This window comes from Pan troglodytes, chromosome 6, assembly GCF_028858775.2.
Source record: "Pan troglodytes isolate AG18354 chromosome 6, NHGRI_mPanTro3-v2.0_pri, whole genome shotgun sequence".
NCBI classification, from domain to species: Eukaryota; Metazoa; Chordata; class Mammalia; order Primates; family Hominidae; genus Pan; species Pan troglodytes.
In genome coordinates, this window is record NC_072404.2 from 74169244 (window position 1) to 74192478 (window position 23235).

At 41.2% G+C, this 23235-nt stretch overlaps 1 pseudogene; it reads right to left on the reverse strand.

Moving 5' to 3' along the window:
• LOC104007274 (rab5 GDP/GTP exchange factor-like) overlaps positions 1–23235 on the reverse strand; it is a 72118-nt pseudogene that overhangs the window by 30141 nt on the left and 18742 nt on the right.

A 23235-nucleotide genomic window follows, 5' to 3' on the forward strand; every position in this document is an offset into this window, starting at 1 on the left:
GCAACATCTGCCTCCCAGGTTCAAATGATTCTCCTGCCTCAGTCTCTCAAGTAGCTAGGATTACAGGCATGCCCCACCACGCCCAGCTAATTTTGTATTTTAGTAGAGACAGGGTTTCACCATGTTGACCAGGCTGGTCTCAAACTCCTAACCTCAGATGATCCTCCTATCTCAGCCTCCCAAAGTGCTGGAATTACAGGTACAAAACACTGCATCTCGCTCTCAGAGTAATTCCTTATAATCTTTGATCTTCAGGAGTTTTTTTTTTTTTTTTTTTGAGACGGAATTTCACTCTTGTTGCCTACGCTGAGTGCAATGGCGCGATCTCGGTTAACAACCTCCACCTCCTGGGATCAAGCAATTCTCCCGCCTCAGCCTCCCGAGTAGCTGGGACTACAGGCATGTGCCACCACGCCTGGCTAATTGTGTATATTTAATAGAGAAGGGGTTTCTCCATGTTGGTCAGGCTGGTCTTGAACTCCCGACCTCAGGTGATCCACCAGCCTCGGCCTCCTAAAGTGCTGGGATTACAGGTGTGAGTTACTGTGCCTGACCTAACATTTCTATTTCTCCAAAATTTTCTACTAATAAAATCTTACATGTACCAAATGAAATATGTACATTTTAGCATTACTGGTAATAGCAAAAGACTGGAAATAACTGGCCATCACTGAGGGACTAAATAAATTATCCTTTAATCCATAAAATAAAATGCCGTAGGGTTTTAAAATTAAAAAGTATGCTTCTTGTGTACTGATATGGAAAGAGCTCATAAATGTATTGGAAGCAAAAACATAAATTAGCAACATAGTGAGATGCGCTCTCTACAAAAAGTAAAAACATTAGCCAGGCATGGTAGTGCGTACCTATAGTGCCAGCTATTTGGAGGGGCTGAGGCAGAAGGATCGCTTGAGCCCAGGAGTTTGACTGCACTCCAGCCTGGGTGACAGAGTGAGACCTGGTCTCAAAAAAAAAAAAAAAAAAGTAAGGTATGTACACTGTGCTATGTTTTATATAAAACGGGGTAGTGGGGTAAGAATATGCGTTTTTATAAATTAGAATAAAAGCACAGAAAGAGGATACACAAGAAACTAATAACAAAAGTTCTGGGAAAGTAGGGGAACAATAGGCGGGGCGCAGTGGCGCACGCCTGTAATTCCAGCACTCTGGGAGGCCGAGGTGGGTGGATCACGAGGTCAGGAGATCAAGACCATCCTGGCTAACACGGTGAAACCCCGTCTCTACTAAACATACAAAAAATTAGCTGGGTGTGGTGGCGGGCGCCTGTGGTCCCAGCTACTCGGGAGGCTGAGGCAGGAGAATGGCATGAACCCGGGAGGCGGAGCTTGCAGTGAGCCGAGATTGCGCCACTGCACTCCAGCCTGGGTGACAGAGACAGACTCCATCTCAAAAAAAAAGAAAGTAGGGGAACAATAGCAGTGGTACTTAGGAACTAGATGGGCGAGAGACAAAGTAGAAAGGAAACTTCTAACCGTATCTGTTACGTTTGAGTCATTTGGATATACTACCTACTTTTTTAAGCACATAAATAAATCATGTACAATCTAATTCAAAACAAAAAGAGCAACATCTTTTCTAAAATATTTTTTATGTAAATAAAAAACCAAAGATTGTGCTGACATCTGTATGATTAGGAAAAAAATCTTTATCAAAAATCCTTCTCTGTCAGATAATTCCACTTCTAGTCATGACGGAATAATCTGATGGCATCAGGTTTACCCTACTATCTTAACAATTGCAATGTCAAATATATGAAAGAAAGGTTTTCAGACATTGGACGACAGGTAAACAGCAGATTAACTCCTGAAAGACAGGAAACAAACACAGTCTGTCCTACAGTGTCCCAGCTCACTGCTGGGAGAGTTTTAAAGTCTTGGCATAGGGAGAGGCCACTCAAACACAGCTTAGCTGAATTGCTGAATTGAGGAGATAGCATTTGGAGTTCAGGGAGGCCAATGTGACCAGAATTTGCATGGCAAAATATCATGCAAACGCTATGGAGGGGAGAGGGCTAACAGAAAAAGCTCCAGGTATCTGCAGAGGGTTCCCTTGAGTGTGGCTGAGTACTACACATGCGTATGAGGAAACTACCCAAGATGAGAGAAAGAACCACCAAGTAACACGTAGAACCACAGCACGAAGGACGGGAGGAAGAAATATAAGAATCCTGTTTAAGATTCTTATATGTAAAGTCGTATAATACTATTATTAAAAAATTTTTTTTCTGTAAAGTGGTATAAATATTACTTGAAGGTAAGTAAGTTAAAGATGTATTCTGTAAAGCCCAGAACAACCGGTAACAAAAACCAAACAAAACAAAACAGAACAAAGAGGTGTAGCTAACAAGCTGATAGTGGAGGTAAAGGTGTGGTCATAAAGAAGGCAAGAAAAGAGGAGAAAAGGAACTAAGACAAGATGAGATAAACACAAAGAGCAAGATGACAGGGGTAAAACTTCCCTTATCAAAAATCACATTAATTATAAATGCTATAAACAGTCTGATTAAATGTCAGAGATTATCGGATTAGATTAAAAAACAAGACCTCACTTCATGTTGTCTGTAAGAAATTTACTTTAAATATAAAGATACAAATATGTTAAAAACTAATGAAAGGAAGAGGATACTCTGAAACAATGAAATAGAGCTTAAGTGGTTATACCAATGTTAGACAAAGTAAACTTAAGAACATGGACCATATTATCAAGAACACAGAGAGGTATCTCATCATAAAAAAGAGGTTAATTCTTCAAGAAAACACAGCAATCCTAAATTTGTATATACTAATAACACTGTTTCAAAACACATAAAACAAAATTTGATAGAACTGAAAGGAGAAACAAATTCACAATGATATTTGGAGATTTCAATACTCCTCGCTTGGTAATTGACAGAGAGATATTTTTAAAAAGTCAGTAAAGACAGAAAACTTGAATGATGTTATTAACCAACTTGATCTACCTGACATTGACAGAACACTCAACCCAATAAAAACGTAATACATATTCCATCTGACAAAATAATAATGGTAGTATAAACTTACATATAGGTAATGTCTATTATGCACTAGGTACTTTTACAATGCTATTTTGTATAATCTTCACAAGTCTATCAGGTAGTATACTTATGATATTTACAAATGAGGAAGCTGAGGCTTGAATATGTTAAGTAACTTGAATAATGTTGCAGTCACTTATAAAGACTGGAATTTGAACCCAGGTCTGTGCACTTAAATCCAAAGCCTGAGCTGTTGACTATGCTATAACTACCTCAGTAAGCCAGAGAGGACTGAAGACTTTTTAGAATAACACCAATCCCTCTGACTTTGGAGGTCTGTACACCAGTCAAAGACAGGAAAACCCTACTCATTTCCTTTATTGCTTTGCTTACAACATGCTTCCCTCCCACACATACTTTTCCAAAGAGACACTTTTGCTTAAAAAAGAAAAAAAATCTCCTTTTAAAATGTAAATGAAGATTAATTATATTAGCTAGTTATGATCATACAAGTTACTAAAATCAACATTTTGTTGTTTTTCTCTAAGCTTCCTAAAAATCAACCCCTATTAAGAGGCCACAAGTTTGGATTAGAGAGGGGAAAGTGAGAGACAGTTCAGGTGTTTGGTACACAGGGAGGAGGTTAGTTATGTTTGAACAGCCAATAGGGATTCAGTGTGTAAGGTGAAAGAAGTGAAGAAGAAGGAAATATGGAAAAGAACAACCTCACCCACATTACAGTTCATAGTTTTGGCTAAGGCTCAAACGGCAAGTGCTTGCTCTTCAACTTAAAGTCACCTTGCGTTTTTGTTTGTTTGTTTAATCAGGGTCTCGCTCTGTCACCCAGGCTGGAATACAGTGGCACGATCACAGCTCACTGCAGCCTCAACCTCCCAGGCTCAAATGATCCTCCGACCTCAGCCTCCAGAGTAGATGGGGCTACAGGCACTAGCCCGGCTAATCATTATTATTTTTAAGAGATGGAATCTCACTATGTTACCCAGGCTGGTCTTGAACTCTTGGGATCAAGCGATCCTCCTGCCTCAGTCTCCAAAATGCTGGAATTACAAGCATGAGCCACTGGACCAAGCTGCACCTTATGTTTTTAATACAGAAACAAAGCTTGTATTTCAGGAATAGCAAGTAGACCATGATTATCAAGCCTTCCATAGCCCAATCTCTCTTTTTTTTTTTTTTTTTTTTGAGAAGGAGTCTCACACTCTGCAGCCCAGGCGGGAGTACACCGGCGCATTCTCGGCTCACTGCAACCTCTGCCTTCCAGGTTCAAGTGATACTCCTGCCTCAGCCTCCTGAGTAGTAGGGATTACAGGCATGGGCCACCATGCCTGGCCAATTTTTGTATTTTCAATAGAGACAGGGTTTTGCCATGTTGGCCAGGCTGGTCTCCAACTCCTGGACTCAAGTGATCTGCCCGTCTCGGCCTCCCAAAGTGTTGGGATTACGGGCGTGAGCCTCTGAACCTGGCCTGTCTCCATGCTTCTTCCACAGCCTGCAGAACTGTGAGCCAAATGAACCTGTTTCCTTTATAAGTAACCCAGCCTCAGGTATTCTTCTATAGCAATGCAAAGGGATTAAGCCATTGTTTTATGTACCTTACAGGATAGCTACCAAATTCAGGAAAATTTACATTGATACAATACTTTTACTCAATTGAAAATCCATATTCCAAGTTTCTCAATTGTTCACAATGAGCAGTTCACAATTTTCCCAGCCTTTGTTTCTCTCAGCATGACACTTCTGAAGAACACAGGCCAGGTATCTTGTTGAATGCCATTTAGATTGGGTGTCCTCATGACTGGATTCAGGTTGTTAAAAATTTTCGGCTTAGGTATTTCATAAATGATGTTGTGTTCTCAAAGTGTCATGTCTGGAAGCACACATGACATCTATCCTTGCCTCCTACATCCCCATTTTATAGTTACCATTTCTCTATTTATAATTAATAAATAATCTGGCTGGGCATGGTGGTTCACACCTGTAATCCCAGCACTTTGAGGCTGCAGTGGTGGGATCACTTGAGGCCAGGAGTTCAAGACCAGCCTGGGCAACACAGTGAGACCCACCTCCCGTCTCCACAAAAAAAGGAAAAAAAGAAAAATAAATAAACACATAAATAATTCATAGGCAGTGAATTTGAGATCATGTTCATAACTTGTTTCCTGGGAAACTCCCTCCCCTCATCCCAGATTTAGCACCCAGATAAACTTTACCTGAATCAATTTTTGCTACTAACATGACTATAACCTCTCATTTGTGTATTTCTCTATTTTATTTTATTTTATTTTTTTTATTTTTGAGATGGAGTCTTGCTCGTTGCCCCGGCTGGAGTGCAATGGCATGATCTCGGCTCACCACAACCTCCGCCTCCCGGATTGAAACGAGTCTCCTGCCTCAGACTCCCAGTAGCTGGGATTGCAGGCATCTGCCACCACGCCTGGCTAATTTTGTATTTTTTTAGTAGAGACAGGTTTCTCCACGTTGGTCAGGCTGGTCTCGAACTCCCAACCAAAGGTGATCCACCCACCTCGGCCTCCCAAAGTACTGGGATTACAGGCGTGAGCCCCTGTGCCAGCCGTATTTCTCTATTTTACTAGTTAAATTAACACACGGATTATGATTTTGTTCAGTTATACTTCATTTATTGTCCTTATTTATTGATTTCTTCACTTTATTTTTTTTTTAAGACGGAGTCTCGCTTGTTGCCCAGGCTGGAGTGCAGTGGCACAATCTCAGCTCACTGCAATCTCCACCTCCTGGGTTCAAGCCATTCTCCTGACTCTGCCTCCCAAGTAGCTGGGATTACAGGCACACACCTCCACACCTGACTAATTTGGTATTTTTAGTAGAGATGGGGTTGTGCAAAAAAAAAAAAAAAAAAAAAGAGAGATGCGGTTGCACCATGTTGGCCAGGCTGGTCTCGAACTCCCGACCTTAGGTGATCTGCCCAACTTGGCCTCCCAAAGTGCTGGGATGACAGGTGTGAGCCACCGTGCCCGGCCTTATTGTCCTTGTTTATTTTGACACTCAAATTATCCCAGACTTGGCCAGTGGAAACCCCTCCAAGCTGGCTTCTAGATCTTCTGAAATGTAACCAAAATATTGAAGGGGCCTTTTTTTCCCTGCCCCAGCCCCAGAATCAGTCATTTCTCTAAGAAGCCCTGGCTCACTTTAATGAATAATACTATTTAGAATCTAAGGTCTGGGTGGTATTGGTATTTTAACTCTAAAAAAGAAAAGATACGCTTTGGAGGATCACTGTCTTTAGATCCGTTTGTGAAAGAGGTACACAAGATTCTACTTGGGATGACAAGATTATAGGAGTTCTGAAAGAAAAGGGCACTTTGGAATGTATAAGCAAGTGATCTCAGCTTGGCCAACCACTATGACTTCCTCTATACAGCTCACTCACCATGACTGTGGAGACTAAAACACTTTAAGTCTTTACAGTCAAGATATTCCATTTACTTTCTCTGAAAGTGAATCCAACTCTAAAAAAATGTGAAAATATTCTTCAAATTCCTTAGAAGGTTATTTGTATTTTGTCTGCTACCAAGCTGCTTTGTATGGCGAAAAGCTTTCCTTTATGCTACTAACAGAAACAAGCAAAATACCAAGAGCAAGGGCATCACGGACTAAAGAAGATCAAGAATACAAAATCCAAAAAGTCTGTTTCTAGTCTAGACCCAATACATTAAAACTGCACTTAGGCTAACCTTATCCAAACACGATGGCCAAACAAGTAATCAGTGTGAAATGCAAAATTTACCTGGCTAAGTTATATTAAGTGATCTGTGAAACAAAGACATAATGGAATCTTCTCTTCTAACATAAATTTTCAAATACTTTAAGATCTTTATCCCCAAAGCTTTCTACTGACAAAAAGCAACTAAAGAACAAAAAATAGAAAGTACAAATCTACCATTCAAAAAGATGCGGGGTGGGGGGAAACAAGAACAAAGGTAAAAACCATTCTGCATACACATTTTTAAAATAAAAGTCACTTGGATTGTTTCTTTTTTTAACTAATTAATTTTTTTAGAGATGGTGTCTCACTCTGCTGCCCAGGCTGGAATACAGTGGCACAATCACAGCTCACTGCAGCCACTAACTCATGGGCTCATGTAATCCTCCTACCTTAGTCTTCCAAGTAGCTGGGATTATAGGTAGGTACAAGCCACTGTACCCAACTCCGTTTCTTTTTAAAGTACAGACTCGGCACTAAATTGTAAATCTTCTTTCCATAGTATCATGCACACTGTACAGAGGCTTTTGGGACACAGGTTTTTAAAACCACCAAGGAGAGTCAGTGAATATAAATGACAATTATGTACTTAAGTAACAGAAACTTAACTATATATATATATTTACTATTTATTATATACATTAAATAACCTGGGTTTCTGAAGTATACACATTGAATAAAGGAATATAATGGAAAAATATTGACCCAGGAGTTAGGAAACCTGAGTTCTCATGCACAAACTCATCGTTCAACCTTGGGTAAATTAGTTAACCTTTATGGACTTTCATATTATCATCTGCAAAATGAGGCTATTAGAGCTGATAATTCGATGATTTTTTTTACTATTTCATGTTATCATACTTACCATTTCACTACATATCATCAAGAAACAGACTTTAAGCTAAATAGGAATGAAGGATGTTAATAATAAATGGCCTTGAGCTCCCTGCAAGATTATTCTATCAGAAGAATAACTTGCATTTTAAAAAAGCTAACACTTACTGGAGATCTACTGTGTGTGTCGGGCACTGTGCTAAGCTCTTTACATATGTCAACTAATTGAATCCTCATCAAATGTCTCTGATAGGTATTACTGTCCCTCAGTGTGGACAAGACTTGGTTAGTCCGCCCAGGGTCACAAAGCTGGTAAATGACAAAGCTAGGACTCAAATCAAGAGTGACTCCAAAGTCACCTTACTAACCACCTGAAAATTTCACCTCCTAATAAATAAATCATAAGCTGAATACATTCTTATTTAATCTCTGGCAGGTGCTAATTTTTCCCCCTTTTTAGTAGAGACAAAATAGCTAAAACTGGCAGCCAACCAAGAAACAACTTCAAATTAATCATGTAATCATGCCACTGTGCCCGGGTAATTTTTGTATTTTTTGTAGACATGGGATTTCACCATGTTGCCCAGGCTGGTCTCAAACTCCCGAGCTCAGGTGATCCATCCATCGTGTCCTCCCAAAGTGCTGAGATTACCAGGCATGAGCCACTGCACCTGGTATCAATGTCTTAAAGAGAACTGTGTTTTTGGCAAGCAATATTTCCTTTTATTTCCTTATAATAAAACAAAAGGAAACAGCAAAAGTCACAAAACCTAGAAGACTGGCAAGGGTCTTAAGGGTAACAGTGTCTTATTATTCATTCCCCTGCCTCCAGGGGAGACCTCATTACAATTACCCCAGGGTAGGAACTGGGGAGCAAGTGAGGGGGCTCCCAGAGAACAGGTCTTCTGACAGCATCAGTGTTGGTTCCCAGTCTCCCTCATCATTTCACATTAACTGTATAACTGAGTACCAACATAAATTTTCAGAGACCGAGGCCTAACCACAGAGATTCTTTTCTTGCTTCATGTTGGGCCATTCAACTGGCTTGTCTGCTCAATTATAGAACAACTGTGACTTACATGACAATCTTCTTGCTGGTCATATGGCATTTTAAGAAGCCAGGTGAATATGATCACCTACATACAAATCCATGCACTGGAAAATAGCTACTATGGCTCACTTTCATCCCTCCAGGAGCCCAATGTGGGCCTTTTCCTATATGTTCTCAAGACACAAGCTGTCTCTCAAATAAGCTCTCGGGCAGAAAATCTCTCTCTCAGATGACTTTCAAGCCTAGAAATCACCATTTCTGACAAGCTATGAACAGTGAGGGTATTATACCACAGAACAAACCAGGATCCACAAATAAAGGCACAAAACCCAAAACATCCAAAGAGATAGTCATTTGGATGGGGATGAATTTCATAAACAAAACTATCTATTTCAATTCTCTTTATTCCTCCTACAGAGTAAACAAATTTCTCTAAAACACAATGTCTTTCAACTAAAGAGAGTATTGGTTTCATATATTGTCTGACCCTCAAGCCCAATTTCAGTGTCAAATCTGAGCTGATGTTCTCAAAAAGTTGACAGAAATTACAAAGCTGCGCCTATGAGCATTGGGGATCTCCTCTGTGTCTCACTCAGGCAGAGAAGAAAAAAAAGAGTATCAGAACATTACCCTTCTTTGATCCGACCCTGGAAGACGTACTGAAGATTTCTTCACTGTGGTAACCTTGCGGGTCTTCTTGTTGGTTTTCTTTCCTTCAAACTTGGAGAATGTGAGGGATTGGGCCCCTTGGCTGCTCTGACTGCTGGCAAAGGCCTCTTCTTCCTCCCGCTGGAGTCTGCAATTCAAGAGAGGATTAGAATGATCTAGATATTCTCCAAGATTTCTCTGTATCTGAAGGTTATTACTCCATTAATTCAGGAGGATCTAAAGATTTTAGAACTAGAGACTAAATACGCCAAATCAGTCTGAGGTCTCACATAGCTACAGGATGGACGGCTCTTCATGCACTACAGATTTCAAATGGGATCCTCTCATGCTCATTCAGCAACTGCTCTAGGTTACATGAAAGAAATCAAGTCTAGTCCTTTTCCCCAACAAGCTCAGTGAAATAAATAAAGTCTAGTCCTTTTCCCTAACAAGCTCAAGCTTGGAACAAACAAAAAGGTAAGTAAACAACTGCTATATAATGGGACAGCTGCTACATCAGAGAGTAAAAATTGAGTGCTGGGAAAACACAGGAAAGAACAACGCAATCTGCTGGAGGAGTCTGATGAGGCTTTACAACGGTGATGTTTGGGGTGAGTCTTAAAGAACAAATAGGATCCTTTTTTTGTTTCTGTTTTTTTTGTTTGTTTGTTTTTTGAGACAGAGTGTCACTCCATCACCCAGCCTGGAGTGTAATGGCACGATCTCAGCTCACTACAACCTCTGCCTCCCAAGTTCAAGCAATTCTCATCCCTCAGCCTCCCAAGTTATTGAGACTACAGGCACACACCACCACGCCTGACTGATAAGGATGATTAGGATTCTAAGTGAAAGGACATTCCAGGAAGAAGGAACTACAAATGTGCAAGCCTGTGGTTTGCTTCACAATAAGCTGAATGTAGCCAGAGCACTGGGCGTGTGATGAACTGTGATGCTGGATACACAGGAAGGCACCAGAGGGTAGGGAATCTTGACTGCTAAGCCCATTGCTAAGCCTATTCTGGATTTCATCATGTGGTGGGGAAGCAAGAAAAACTGCAAATCCCAAAAGTTATTGTTGTCAGATCTGTGCTTTAGAAAGATCATGCAGGTAGCTATGTGAACAACTTGAAGGATAGAGAAACTAGAGAATGGACAGGAATTAAGCGTATATTATAAAGGTTCAAGTAAAAGAAAATAAATACCTGGAAAAGAAGAGGAGCAAAGATAAAATGCAAAAGACTTTTCTGAGTTGGAACAAATGGAACTTGGTCAAATTGTAGGTGCCAAGGGAGGTTAAAGAGAAATCAAGAATGAAACCAAGGTTTTTTAGCTAACTTGGTAAACAATGATGCCATTAATTGACTCAGGAGAAGGGTTAGGAGGAAAATGTTCAGAATGCGGAGAATAATAAATAAAAGCAATAAATTTGGGTTTGGATTAGCTGCATGTGAACCATCTGTAATAAATCCCAAACACAGGCCGGGTGCGGTGGCTCACGCCTGTAATCCCAGCACACTGGGAGGCCAAGGCAGCCAAATCACTTGAGCTCAGGAGTTTAAGACCACCCTGGGAAACATGGTGAAACCCTGTCTCTTCATAAAATACAAAAATTAGCTGGGCGTGGTGGCATGCTCCTGTAGTCCTAGCTACTTGGGAGGCTGAAGCAGGAGGATCACTTGAGCCCAGGATGCAGAGGATGCAGTGAGTTGAGATTGCACCACTGTACTCCAGCCGGGGTGACAGAGCAAGACCCTGTCTCAAAACAAAACAAAAAACTCAAGCACTATCTATAAGACAGTGGTTCTCCAAGCGTGGTTCCCCAGACAGCAGCAGCACCATCACCAGGCAACTTGTTAGAAATGCAAATTCTCTAGTCTTACTCCCAAACTACTAAAATCAGAGACTCTGTGGGTAAGGTCCAGCAATCACTGCTTTTACAAGCTTTCCAAGAGATTTAGCAGGGTCACAATTAAAAGCAGTAAGAAATAGAAACAAAAATCACAGGGGAGGTGCTAAGTCTGAGTATGGAATCGGGACACTTCTTTCTCTGGGACGGACAAGAAGTTAATATAAAGGTATTAGTATATTTTTATGTGGCGAGGGGAGTAAGCTGAGGCAGTTCGTGCCTAGTGGCCTCTACTCTGTTTTTGAAACAGGATCTGCTACTGACAACATCAGGCATGCAGTGGAAACCCTGAGGAGATCATTCATGTTCTTGGCTAAAATTTTCTCTTTGATGACCACAGTCACTGAAAGCAATGTGTAATTTCTAATTCTCTGAGCTCACCACAGGTGCCAGCAAAGTAGTCACTCAACAAATATTGGCTGACTGGATGAAAAAACAAAAAAACTAGCAAGAAGAGTTGGCAGAATTCCATTTGCCTTTCTTCTGTTGAAGCAGTTTTAGAATTTCTAAAATGCTCTGGCAAAGAATTAACATTATTCATGGCATTTTATTAGTTCCTATGCTCAGTAGCCATCCCATCATTTAATTTTTTTTTTTTTTTTTTTGAGACAGAGTCTCACCCTGTCGCCCAGGCTGGAGTGCAGTGGCACAATCTCAGCTCACTGCAACCTCCGATACCTGGGTGCAAGCAATTCTCCTGCCTCAGCCTCCCAAGTAGCTGAGATAACAAGTGCACACCACCACGCCTGGCTAACTTTTAAAATATTTTTAGTAGAGATGGGGTTTCACCATATTGGTCAGGCTGGTCTCAAACTCCTGACCTCAGGTGATCCTCCCACCTCAGCCTCCCAAAGTGCTAGGATTACAGGCATGAGCCACTGCGCCTGGCCCATTATTTAATTTTTAACATCATTATATTTCCAGATAATACAAACTGCCTTTGAGTAACCTAATTTTTAAGGAAAAGTTAAATTTCTATAATGCAAGGACTATATATACAAGTCAACAGATTTCTACTACTGTGTTTTATCACTGAGCTAGATGCCACGCTGAATATATTAAAAGAATGAGGGAAATAATGCTTGATGAGTGCCATTTGCAAGCCCTGCACTGGGTACATCATATTTATTAGCTCATTTAATCTTCACCAGGAAATATGCCTATCTCCATTCTTCCACTCCAAGGAGCTTATTGTCTACATTTGAGAACTAAGATTAACGCAACCCAAAGAATATAATCAGAAGTTAAGACATACAAAAAATGAAGAAAATACTCAAAGCTGTTCATTAAAGGTTGACTGAGAAGAAGAGGGGGAAACATCCTTTTCCTTAATTTTAAACTGACTTGCTGATAGGTCAAAGCAGAAATTTAAAAAAATGTATTTGGACGGTGACAGAAGTATGTATCCAGTCATGCCACTGTTCAACCGCCCCTAGTTAAGTCCTTTTACCACTCCGCCAGCTCCCAGTCCTCCTGAATCTCCTTCTGCCTGGCTTTGTGGTACTCTTCCCTCCAGCACTTGGAGCAGAAACCCTGCCAGTCAGGGTTGCCGTAGTAACCACATCCTTTCTTGCACAGGAGGTCCGACTGATGCACATGAATTCCTCAGCGTTCAGACTTAAGGCTCATCTTCTTACTGTTAACCAATGAACAAATAACAAAGTGCTGTTGAAAAGGAATTTTCATTCTACTAACTAAAGTCTTAGCAATTATGAAGAAAAAGTGAGTGATTCCATTATCTTCAGGCTGTAAGAGAGGGAAGAAGGGAATGAAGGAGGGAGGGAATGAGGGAGGGAAAGAGAGGAGGAAGGAAGAAGGAAAAAGGAAAAGTTAACTATGGTAAATTCCTGAAACAGTCATATTAAAGACTTATTCCCTGCCGAAAATACACAGAACCCATTAAGAAAGGGCTAACATTGGATTAAATACCTAAATGTAAAGGCTGGAAACTAGAAAACTTAGGGGAAAAGCTTCCCAACACTGGATTTTGCAATGACTTCTAGGATATGACACCAAAAGCACAGGCAACAAAAGCAAAATCAGACAAATATATTAATTACATCAAAATTTAAAATGTCTGCACAACACAGGAACCAACTGACAGAGTAAAAAGGAACAACACACAGAATGAGAGAACATATCTGCAAACCACATATATAATAAGGGGTTAATATCCAGAATATAAAGGAACTCCTACAAGCCAATAACAAAAAAAATAATAATAATAATCCGGTTAACAAATGGGAAAAGGACTTCAATAGACAATTCTCCAAAGATATACCAACAGCCAACAAACATGTGAAAAAATGCTCAACATCACTAATCATCACGGAAATGCAAATCAAAACCACAATGAGATATCACTTCATACCCATTAGGATGGCTACTGTAAAAGAAAACAAACCCACGATGGGTATAGTGGCTCATGCCACTTTGGGAGGCCAAGGTGGGAGGATCACTTGAGGCTAGGAGTTCAGGACCAGCCTGGGCAACACAGCAAGACCCCATCTTTACAAAAAAATACAAAAACTAGTGGGGTGTGATGGTGTATGCCTGTAGTCCCAGCTACTCGGGAGGCTGACAGGAGGATCGCCTCTCCAGGAGATGGAGGCTGCAGTGAGCTATGATCACATCACTGCACCCCAGCCTGGGTGACAGAGCAAGGCCTTGTCCAGAAAGAAGAGAAGAGAAAAAAATTGAAGTAATATCATAATTTCCAAAGTCAGTTTTCTTTTCCACTGTGTAATATTTAAACTCATTTGTTCATAGTCTCACAGCTGTATGGTAAATCGCTATGTAACAATTTCCTTTCAAACTGAAACCACATGGTCCTCATTCTTCTCCACAATAACAAACTGCCAAAGAAGCACAGTAAAAAAGCAGCACTCTACAGCATTCACTCAAGAGACTCACATGTGCAGATAAAATTAGGCCCTATATCTTGGAGGTCTCATTAATTTAACTCAAACATTTACTAAGTGCCAACTGTGTGCAGAGAATTAAGCTAGATGGCACTGGTGATGCAACGGATAGAACACGTCCTTGCCCTCATGAAGCTCATAACCAAAAGTACAGCCAGACTGAAAAACGCGGAAAAAGGGAAAGTGTTAGGAAACTGTTGGGGAGTAACACACATACAAATTCTGACCTAGGGAGTATAGAGAGACCACACTTGGGGGTGCTGGTGATAGACCTTAAAGAGCCTTGTGTTGAAAGGGTCTTGGAAACATGACAGAAAGAGGAAGGATATTCTGGACAGGAAGAATGCCTTTCACAAAAAGCTCAGAAGCAGGAAGGCAAATGTAAAATATGAATGATGTAGTATAGACAGAAGGTAAACTAAAGAAGTTAGGTGGGAAGTCAAATCATCATGGATTTTTAAAACTCGAAGCTACCAAGTGCGGATGGAGAGTCACCAGCTATCAAACCTGACAGTATGCAGTGTGCACTACTTTTGAGGATTCTGAAAAGCAAAATGGAGATGTGGGGAAGACCAGAATTGAAAGTATCACCCAGCCGTCTAATAGATTACCACTTTCTCCCATTCAATACCACCAGCCGACCTGGAAATGGGCCCCACAGCACAGAGAAAGCTCCACTAGTTCGGGCTCCAGGCATGTGAAAGGGAATTCCTAACAGCCAGAGAGAATATGGGGATCCCCCCACTTACCATCTCCTCCTTCTCTTGAGCCACAGTGCCCAGCAATCGTGTGCTTTGTCTGCAGCTATGGCTGAAATGAGAGTGCAGGAGCCAAACTCTGAGGCAGGAGAACTATCAATTTTTCCCAATCTCTATCCTTGGTCTCAAATGTGCAGGCAGTGGTGGAAAGACATGGCAGAGTGGAGTAACTAAATCCACAGTTTTCTGGACAAAAGAAAGAAAATATGAGCCCTTTGAGAACAAAAAGTGTGGGAAAAATTGCTGAGGAGAACTCAAGAAAGCAATTTCTAGGCTTACCCCTAGGCTGCATATGCATGGATCTGACGCTATTCCATACCAAAGGTTTCCAAATTGGAACTAACGGAGAGACCACTATGCAGGTCTCAGATCAGCACATACATGAAACAGATGGAAACAGCACTACAAAACTCTAAACAATATACTGACATTAAAGCCACAGCCCACAGAACCTGTATACCAAACTTGGCAACACAACAAAACACTTTTGCTCTGGGAATAACTGTTTAGAAAATGAAAAGACAAGCTACAGAATGGGAGAAAATAATTGCAAATCACCTATTTGGCAAAGAACTTACATATCCAGAATATATAAAGAACTCTCAAAACTCAGTTGTCAGAAAACAAACCACCCAATTTAAAAATGAGCAAAAAATCTCAACAGACACTTTACCAAAGAAGATATACATACTGGTGTCCCACATTTCCGTAAGAAGCCTTTGCTACATACTGTCCAGTCAAAGATGTTTGTATATTGAACATCCTTACAAGAGAAAGATGATAGCTCCTTCCACAGCAGAAGACAATTTGTTAACTGTCCAGTACAGTAAATATAATGTCTCCCTTCATATCAAAGGTTTGAGACATTTGTTTGCCACCCCTTATGAGAGCTGAGTTCCCTGAGCTTGGATTTCCTACTTGTGTCATTGCCCACAGGGAACTTACAGGGCAAAGGTAGTCCACGTGGACATGAAGCTGGTTCTGCTGATGTCCTGTGACCCGTGTCCTCCTCTTTTGCCTCCAACCCAGGAGTTTCATGTCTTGGGCCAATATCCATGAAACCATGGAGACTAACTTGCTACATTTAAGTAGGGAGAACTCAAAATTCAGGTCCCTTGCAGTTATTGACATGGTGGCAAATAAGCATATGAATACTTGTTCAACATTGTTCAGTCATTAGAGAAATGCAAATTAAAACCACCATGAAATATCACTCAAATCTATTAGAATGGCTAAAATAGAAAATACTGACACAGCCTGGGCAACATGGCAAAACCCTGTTTCTACCAAAAAAAATACAAAAAAAATTAGGGAGCGATGGTGGTGCATGGTTGTGGTCGCAGCTACTCAGTAGTCTGAGGTGGGAGCATCACTTGAGCCTGGGAGGTGGAAGTTGCAGCAAGCCAAGATCACACCACTGCCCTCCAGCCTGGGTGACAGAGTGAGACCCCACCTCAGAAAAAAAATAAATACTGACAATACCAAGCGGTAGCAGGGATGCAGAGCAACTAAAACCCTCATACCTTCCTAGTGGAATGCAAAATAGTACAGACACTAGAGAAAACACTTTTATGGTTTCATAAAAATGTATACATACAATGACCATCCAACCATGCAATCCCTGTCCTGGGTATTTCCTCTAAAGAAATAAAAACTGCTATTTACTCAAAATTCGGTACTTAAACAGTTATAGTAGCAATATTTGTGATGACAAAAAAATGACAACTAAAATATCCTTCAATGGGTGAATGAATAAACAAACTATGGTGCCTCCATACAACAGAATGCTACTCAGGAAAACAAGAACAACAACAGGTATTAGTACACCCAATAACTTCGATGAATCTCAGAGGCTTTATGCTGATAGAAGCCAGAATCTTAGTTCCTTCTGGCTGCAGTAACAAAATACCATAAACTGAGTAGGTTATAAAAAACAGAAATTTATTTCTCACAGTTCAGGAAGCTGGCAAGTTCAAGATCAAGAAGTCAACAGATGTTGGTGTCTGGTGGTTCACTGAAGGTACCTTCTCCCTGTGTCCTCACATGGCTAGGCTCTCTGCCGTCTCTTACAGGTGCACTAATCCCAATCATGAGGGCTCCACTTTCATGAACTAATCACCTCCCAAAGGCTCCACCTCCTAGTAGCATCACCTTGTGGTTTAGAATTTCAACATATGAATTTGGGGGACACACAAAGATTCAGACCATAGCAGTCATCTTAAAAGTTTACATACTGTATGATTCCATTTAGGAACTAGGGGTAGGAAAGAATGTGACTATAAAGGATTAGCATAAGAAAGTTTTTTGGGGTGATGAAACTGTTCTGTATTCTGATTGTGGAGGTGTTTACATAAATCTAATAAAATTAAAAAATTCGCAGAACATTATACTCCTCCCAAATCAATTTTACTCTATGATTAAAAAAAAAAAAACAACCTCGGCCAGGCATGGTGGCTCATGCCTATAATCCCAGCGCTTTGGGAGGCCGAGGCAGGTGGATCACATGACGGCAGGAGTTCAAGACCAGCCTGGCCAACATGGCAAAACTCCATCTAGTCTATTAAACATACAAAAATTAGCTGGGCATGGTGGCAGACATCTGTAATCTCAGCTACTCGGGACGCTGAGACATGAGAATCGCATGAACCTGGGAGATGGAGGTTGCAGTGAGCCAAGATCATGCCATTGTGCTCCGGCCTGGGCAACAGAGGGAGACGCCATCTCAAAAAAAAAAAAAGAAGAAGAAGAAACTTGAGAGGCAATTTCTAGGTTGGATTAGGGAGAAGTACAGAACAGGAGACACAGATACTGACCAAGAGACAACTACAATTAGAGGACTTGAAGTAACACAGTGGGTAGCCAGGCGTGGTGGCGCTTGCCTGTAATCCCAGGTACTCAGGAGGCTGAGGCACGAGAATCGCTTGGACCTGGGAGGCAGAGGCAGAGGCTGCAGTAAGCCGAGATCACACCACTGCACTCCAGCCTGGGCAACAGAGTGAAATCCTGTCTCAAAAATAAATAAATAAATAAGAGGTAACACAATGGGAAGGGAAAGATGACGGGTGGTAATCTACCTTAGAGGTCAGATCTGTAAGAGTTATTTAATGAGACCTCGAGGGGAGAGGGAAATCTAATTAGAAAGAACTCTCAAGTTTACTGTTTACTTCCTCTACAAGGTTAAAGCCTCCCAAAGTCAGGATTTAGATCTAAGACACCAGCCATTTATAAATAGTAGATGAGGCTTAGGTAGAAACAAAGAAAATGAGAAGTAGAAAAAAAAAAAGAAAAAGAAAAATAGTCCTAAAATGTTAACCTGCAGAAACTTTAAAGACCATCTACTACGTCCTATTGTAAGAGATGAAGATACTAACATTAAGAAATCATAACTTATTCCATCAAAAAGATATTAAGTGGCAGAGACATCACTAAGCTTCCTTTTTTTTTTTTTTTTTGGAACACAGGATGTGTCATTCAAGCTGGAGTGCAGTGGCGTGATCACAGCTCACTGCAGCCTTCACTTCCTGAGCTCAAGCAATACTCCCACCACTCAGCCACCATGCCTGGCTAATTGTTGTATTTTTTTGTAGAGGCGGTGTTTTGCCATGTTATCCAGGCTGGTCTTGAACTCCTGGGCTCAAGTAAGCCTACACTTAGTATACCAAGTCCTGGGTTTCAAATTATTTTGAAAGTCTGAGCTAATCTTCTCGCCATTATCATCCTGATGTCCTTTTTCTTCCCTTCCAAGAGAAATGAGCAAAAGGAAATACCTATTTTTTCCATAGATCAATTAAGTTTTTAAAATTTTGTACTATAAGTATGATAATACTAGTAGATGTTACTAAAATGAACATAATTTGGGGAGACTGCCTAGCACATGTGCAAATACCTCCTGTGTATCAGCAAACTGTCCTCCGAATCCACAAAGATAAGCTGGCAGAAGCTATGTTTGTGTAATTTGAATGGTCCCCCAATTCAGGGTCACAGCTGATTGCCCCAAACTGTGTCAGAGTCTTTTGCTTGGAGTTTTGCAAATGGGACTAAGTCGGGGCTGTTCTCTTGAATGATGGAGCTGTGTGACATGACCATCTTCCATCAAGTGGTCCAAGTATCAAGACAGTCCACAGAGTGAAACAGACATACGCCAAGAAGCAGAGAAAGGTAGAAGGTCCTGTACGTCCTGAGTGATTTCAATCTCCCAGTTCCAATCCCTGGCTAAGGTTTGGGTGCACGCCCACCCTCAGATTCTGAGTCATACCCCCTGGTCCCCTAACTGCTTTTTTTTTTTTTATCAAGCTAGTTCCAGTACAGCCTATTATCTATGCCAAAACACTTGTACAGATGCTCTTTAAGAGCTAGAAAAAAAATAAAGGAGTGCTCTGTGGATTACTTGGCACACATTAAAAGCTCACTATGTATTAGAAACAATAACAATAGCTCCGAGTCTAAGAAGACTTATTTGGTGTGGACCATGAAATCACAGAGATCAGTCAAATCTGCACTCAAACCCCAGCTCTGCCACATACTAGAAATGTGACTTTAGGCAAACTATGTAATATTTCTGAAACTCCCTTTCCTATCTCCCTCTCCAGCCTCTCTGCTCCTATCATTCTCTATCTTTTCACCAAACTAAGCCTCATAGGACCTGTGCACCCATGACCTTCACTCTCTGGTGCTACAACTGTGATTATGTCACCTTACACTGCAAAAAAGACTTGGCAGATATAATTAAGTTGACTGATAATGGAAATAAGGAGATTATCCTAGATTATCTAGATGGGCCCAACAAAAGCACATGAACCCTAAAATGCAGAAGAGAACAAGGACCCAGAATGGCCAAAACAATCTTCAAAAAGAATGTAAGAAAACTTACATTTCCTGATTTCAAGTTACTACAAGGCCACAGTAATTACTACAGTGTGGTACTGGTACAAGGACAGTCACAGAAATCAATGGAATAGAATTGAGATTCCAGAAATAAACCCACACGTCTTCTGTCCACTGATTTTCCACAAAAGTACCAAGACCATTCAAGGGAGAAAAAAGAGTCTTTTCAACAAATAGTGCTGGGAAAATTGGATAGCCACGTACAAAAGAACGATGTTAGATGTTAGATGCTTACTTCATACCACGTACAAAAATTAACTCAGAATCAATCAAAGACCTAAATGTAAAAGCTAAAACTAAAGCTCTCAGAAGAAAATATACAGGTAAAATTTTCATACTGGATTTGACAAAGGATTTTTAGATATGACACCAAAAGCAGGAGCAACAAAAGACAGATAAATTGTACTCCAACAAAATTTTAATCTTTGTGCTTCAGAGGACCTTATCAAGTGAAAACAGAACCCACAGAATGAGAGAAAATATTTGCAAGTCATTTATGTAATAAGGAACTCGTAAACCAGAATACATAAAGAATTCTTATAACTCAATAATAAAAAGTAAGTAACAACTGTTTCAGCGGGTAAAAGATCTGAATGGACATTTCTCCAGAAAGAAAGGCAAACAGTCATGAGTATGTGAAAAGATGTTCCACATCATCAGTCATCAAGGAAATGCAAAACGAAACCACAATGAGATGCCACTTCACATCCAGTAGGGTGACTAGAACCAAAAAGTCAGAAATAACAAGTGTTGGCAAGGATGTGGGGAAACTGGAACCCTCATACATTGCTTGTAGAAATGTAAAATGGTACAGCCATTGTGGAGAAGTCTGGCAGTTTCTCAAATGATTAAACAATATTACCACAGAAACCAGCAATTTCACTCCTAGACTAAGAGAAATAAAAACGTGTCCAGAGAGAAACTTGTACATCAATGTTTGTATCAGCATTATCCGTAATAGTCCCAGAGCAGAAACAACCCAAATGTACATCAGATGATGAATTAATAAACAAAATGTGGTATATCCATAAAATGGAATATTACTTGGTCATAATAAGGAATGAAGTACTGATATATGCTACAACATGGTGAACCCTGAAAACATGCTAAGTGAGAGATGCCACTTATAAAAGACCACCCGTTATATGATTACATTCATCTGAACATCCATACCACGGAAATCTAGAGACAGAAAATAGACTGGTGGTCACTGAGCACTAAGAGGGGAGAGGATGGGAATAAAGGGGATAGAGAAAGGGCATGGGTTCCTTTTTGAGATGATGAAAATGTTCTAAAATTGGCTGTGGTAATGGTTGTCACTTAATTGTGCACTTTTAAAACGGAGAATTGTATAGTATGTGAATTACACCTCAATAAAGCTGTCTTTTTAAAAAACAGAAGAGATAGAATGTGAAGTTAGAGTCAAAGCACTATTTATGGTTTTGAAGCTGGAGGAGACTAAAAGCCAAGAAATTTGAGTGGCTTCTAGAAGCTGAGAATGACTTCTGGCTGACGGCCAGCAAAGAAATGAGGACCTCAGACCTTCACCACATGAAAATGAATTCTGCCAACATGAGTGCGTCTGGAAGGAGACTCTCCCTATCACCTCCAAATAAAAACCCAGGCTGGCCGATGCTTAATTCTGACCTCCTGAGGTCCTCAGCAGAATACCCAGCAGAGCCTGCTTGGACCTCTAATCTACAGAACTTAGAGATAATAAACGAGTGCTATGGACTAGGGGCGATGGCTCATGCCTGTATTCCCGGTACTTAGGAAGGCTGAAGTAGGACGACTGATTAAGGCTAGGAATTTGAGGTTGCAGCGAGCTATGACTGCACCACTGAACTCCAGCATGGGCAACAGAGACCTTGTCTTTTAAAAAAAATAAAAATAAAAAATAAATGAATGTTGTTTTAAACTGCTATCCTTTCCACTTCCCCCTTTGCTGGGAGAGCCTTTGCACATGCTGTTCCAATGTGAGGAATGCTATGCTCCTTGCTGTCCAGGTTGTGGTTTCTTTCTCATTGTTTAGATCTAAGCTTTCACATCAAACTGTGAGAGGCCTTCCTTAGCCTCTGTGAAATACTACCTACCCCAACCTACCCAACCCTCTCCTCTGTCCTGGGCCAAATGCCGCTTCTCCATGTCCTATTACTTATTATTCTTTGGGAGGGGTAGAGGCGGGGTCTCACAACGTAGCCCAGGCTGGTCTTTAACTTCTTACAGATGTGAGCCACCATGCCTGGGCTACATGTGCTATTTCTTTCTCTTTTCCCTTTTTTTTTTTTTTTTTTTTGAGACAGGGTCTCACTCTGTCACCTAGGCTGGAGTGCAGTGGTACGATCATGGGCTCACTGCACTCGACCTACCCAGGCTCAAGCGATCCTCTCACCTCAGCCTCTTGAGAAGCTGGGACTACCAGCATGTGGCACCACACCTGGCTAAGTTTTGAATTTTTTTGTAGAGACAGGGTTTCGCCATATTGACCAGGCTGATCTTGAATTCCTGGCCTCAAGTGATCCACCCACCTTGGCCTCCCAAAGTGCTGGGATTACAGGCATGAGCCACTACACCCAGCCTCCATGTCTTATTTCTAGTAAATATTTTTTATTTACTTATTTACCTGTTGGTCTGTCTCCCTCACTGCCAGAATGCAATTTAGTGAGGACAGAGACCTTATTTTCCTTCTCCACTGTTACATTTCTAGTGACTCAAATAGTACCAGTGTGGTGTTATAATATATATTGACTTCTGTCCACGGTTCCTGGCTGGTAACTACCATAGCGCTCATACTAGGCATTTTTTTTTTTTTTTTTTTGAGACAGGGTCTCACTCTGTTGCCCAAGCTGGAGTGCAATGGTAAGATCTCGGCTCTCTGCAACCTCTGCCTCCCGGGTTCAAGAGATTCTCCTGCCTCAGCCTCCCGAGTAACTGATACTACAGGTACCTACCACCATGCCCAGCTATTTTTGTATTTTTAGTAGAGACGGGGTTTCACCATGTTGGCCAGGCTGCTCTCGAACTCGACCTCAAGTGATCCACCCACCTCTGCCTCCCAAAGTGCTGGGATTACAGGCGTGAGCCACCAGTCCCAGCCCCAGGCTTTTGTTACAAGGTTGGGTGTGTTAGGCCTCGTGGGCAGCTTCTCTGATTTTCTTCTGCCCTCCTTTCACCTGCCCCAAGGCAGGACTCTACTCCCCGTGCCTTTCTGATGACTGGTCTTAAACCCTCCTCAGGGAGGGGCCCGCTCTATACTCTCAGGGACGAATGCTGATGTCAGGAAACCTCCACAAAAACCCAAGAGCACTGGGCCCAAGAAGCTTTCAGATAGCTGAACACAGTGGAGGTTCCTGGAGGGTGTGCACCCAGGGAGGGCATGGAAGCTCGCATCTTCCCCCATTCTTCGCCCCCAGCATCTCCTTCCTCTGGATCCTTTGCAACATTTGTTGTAATA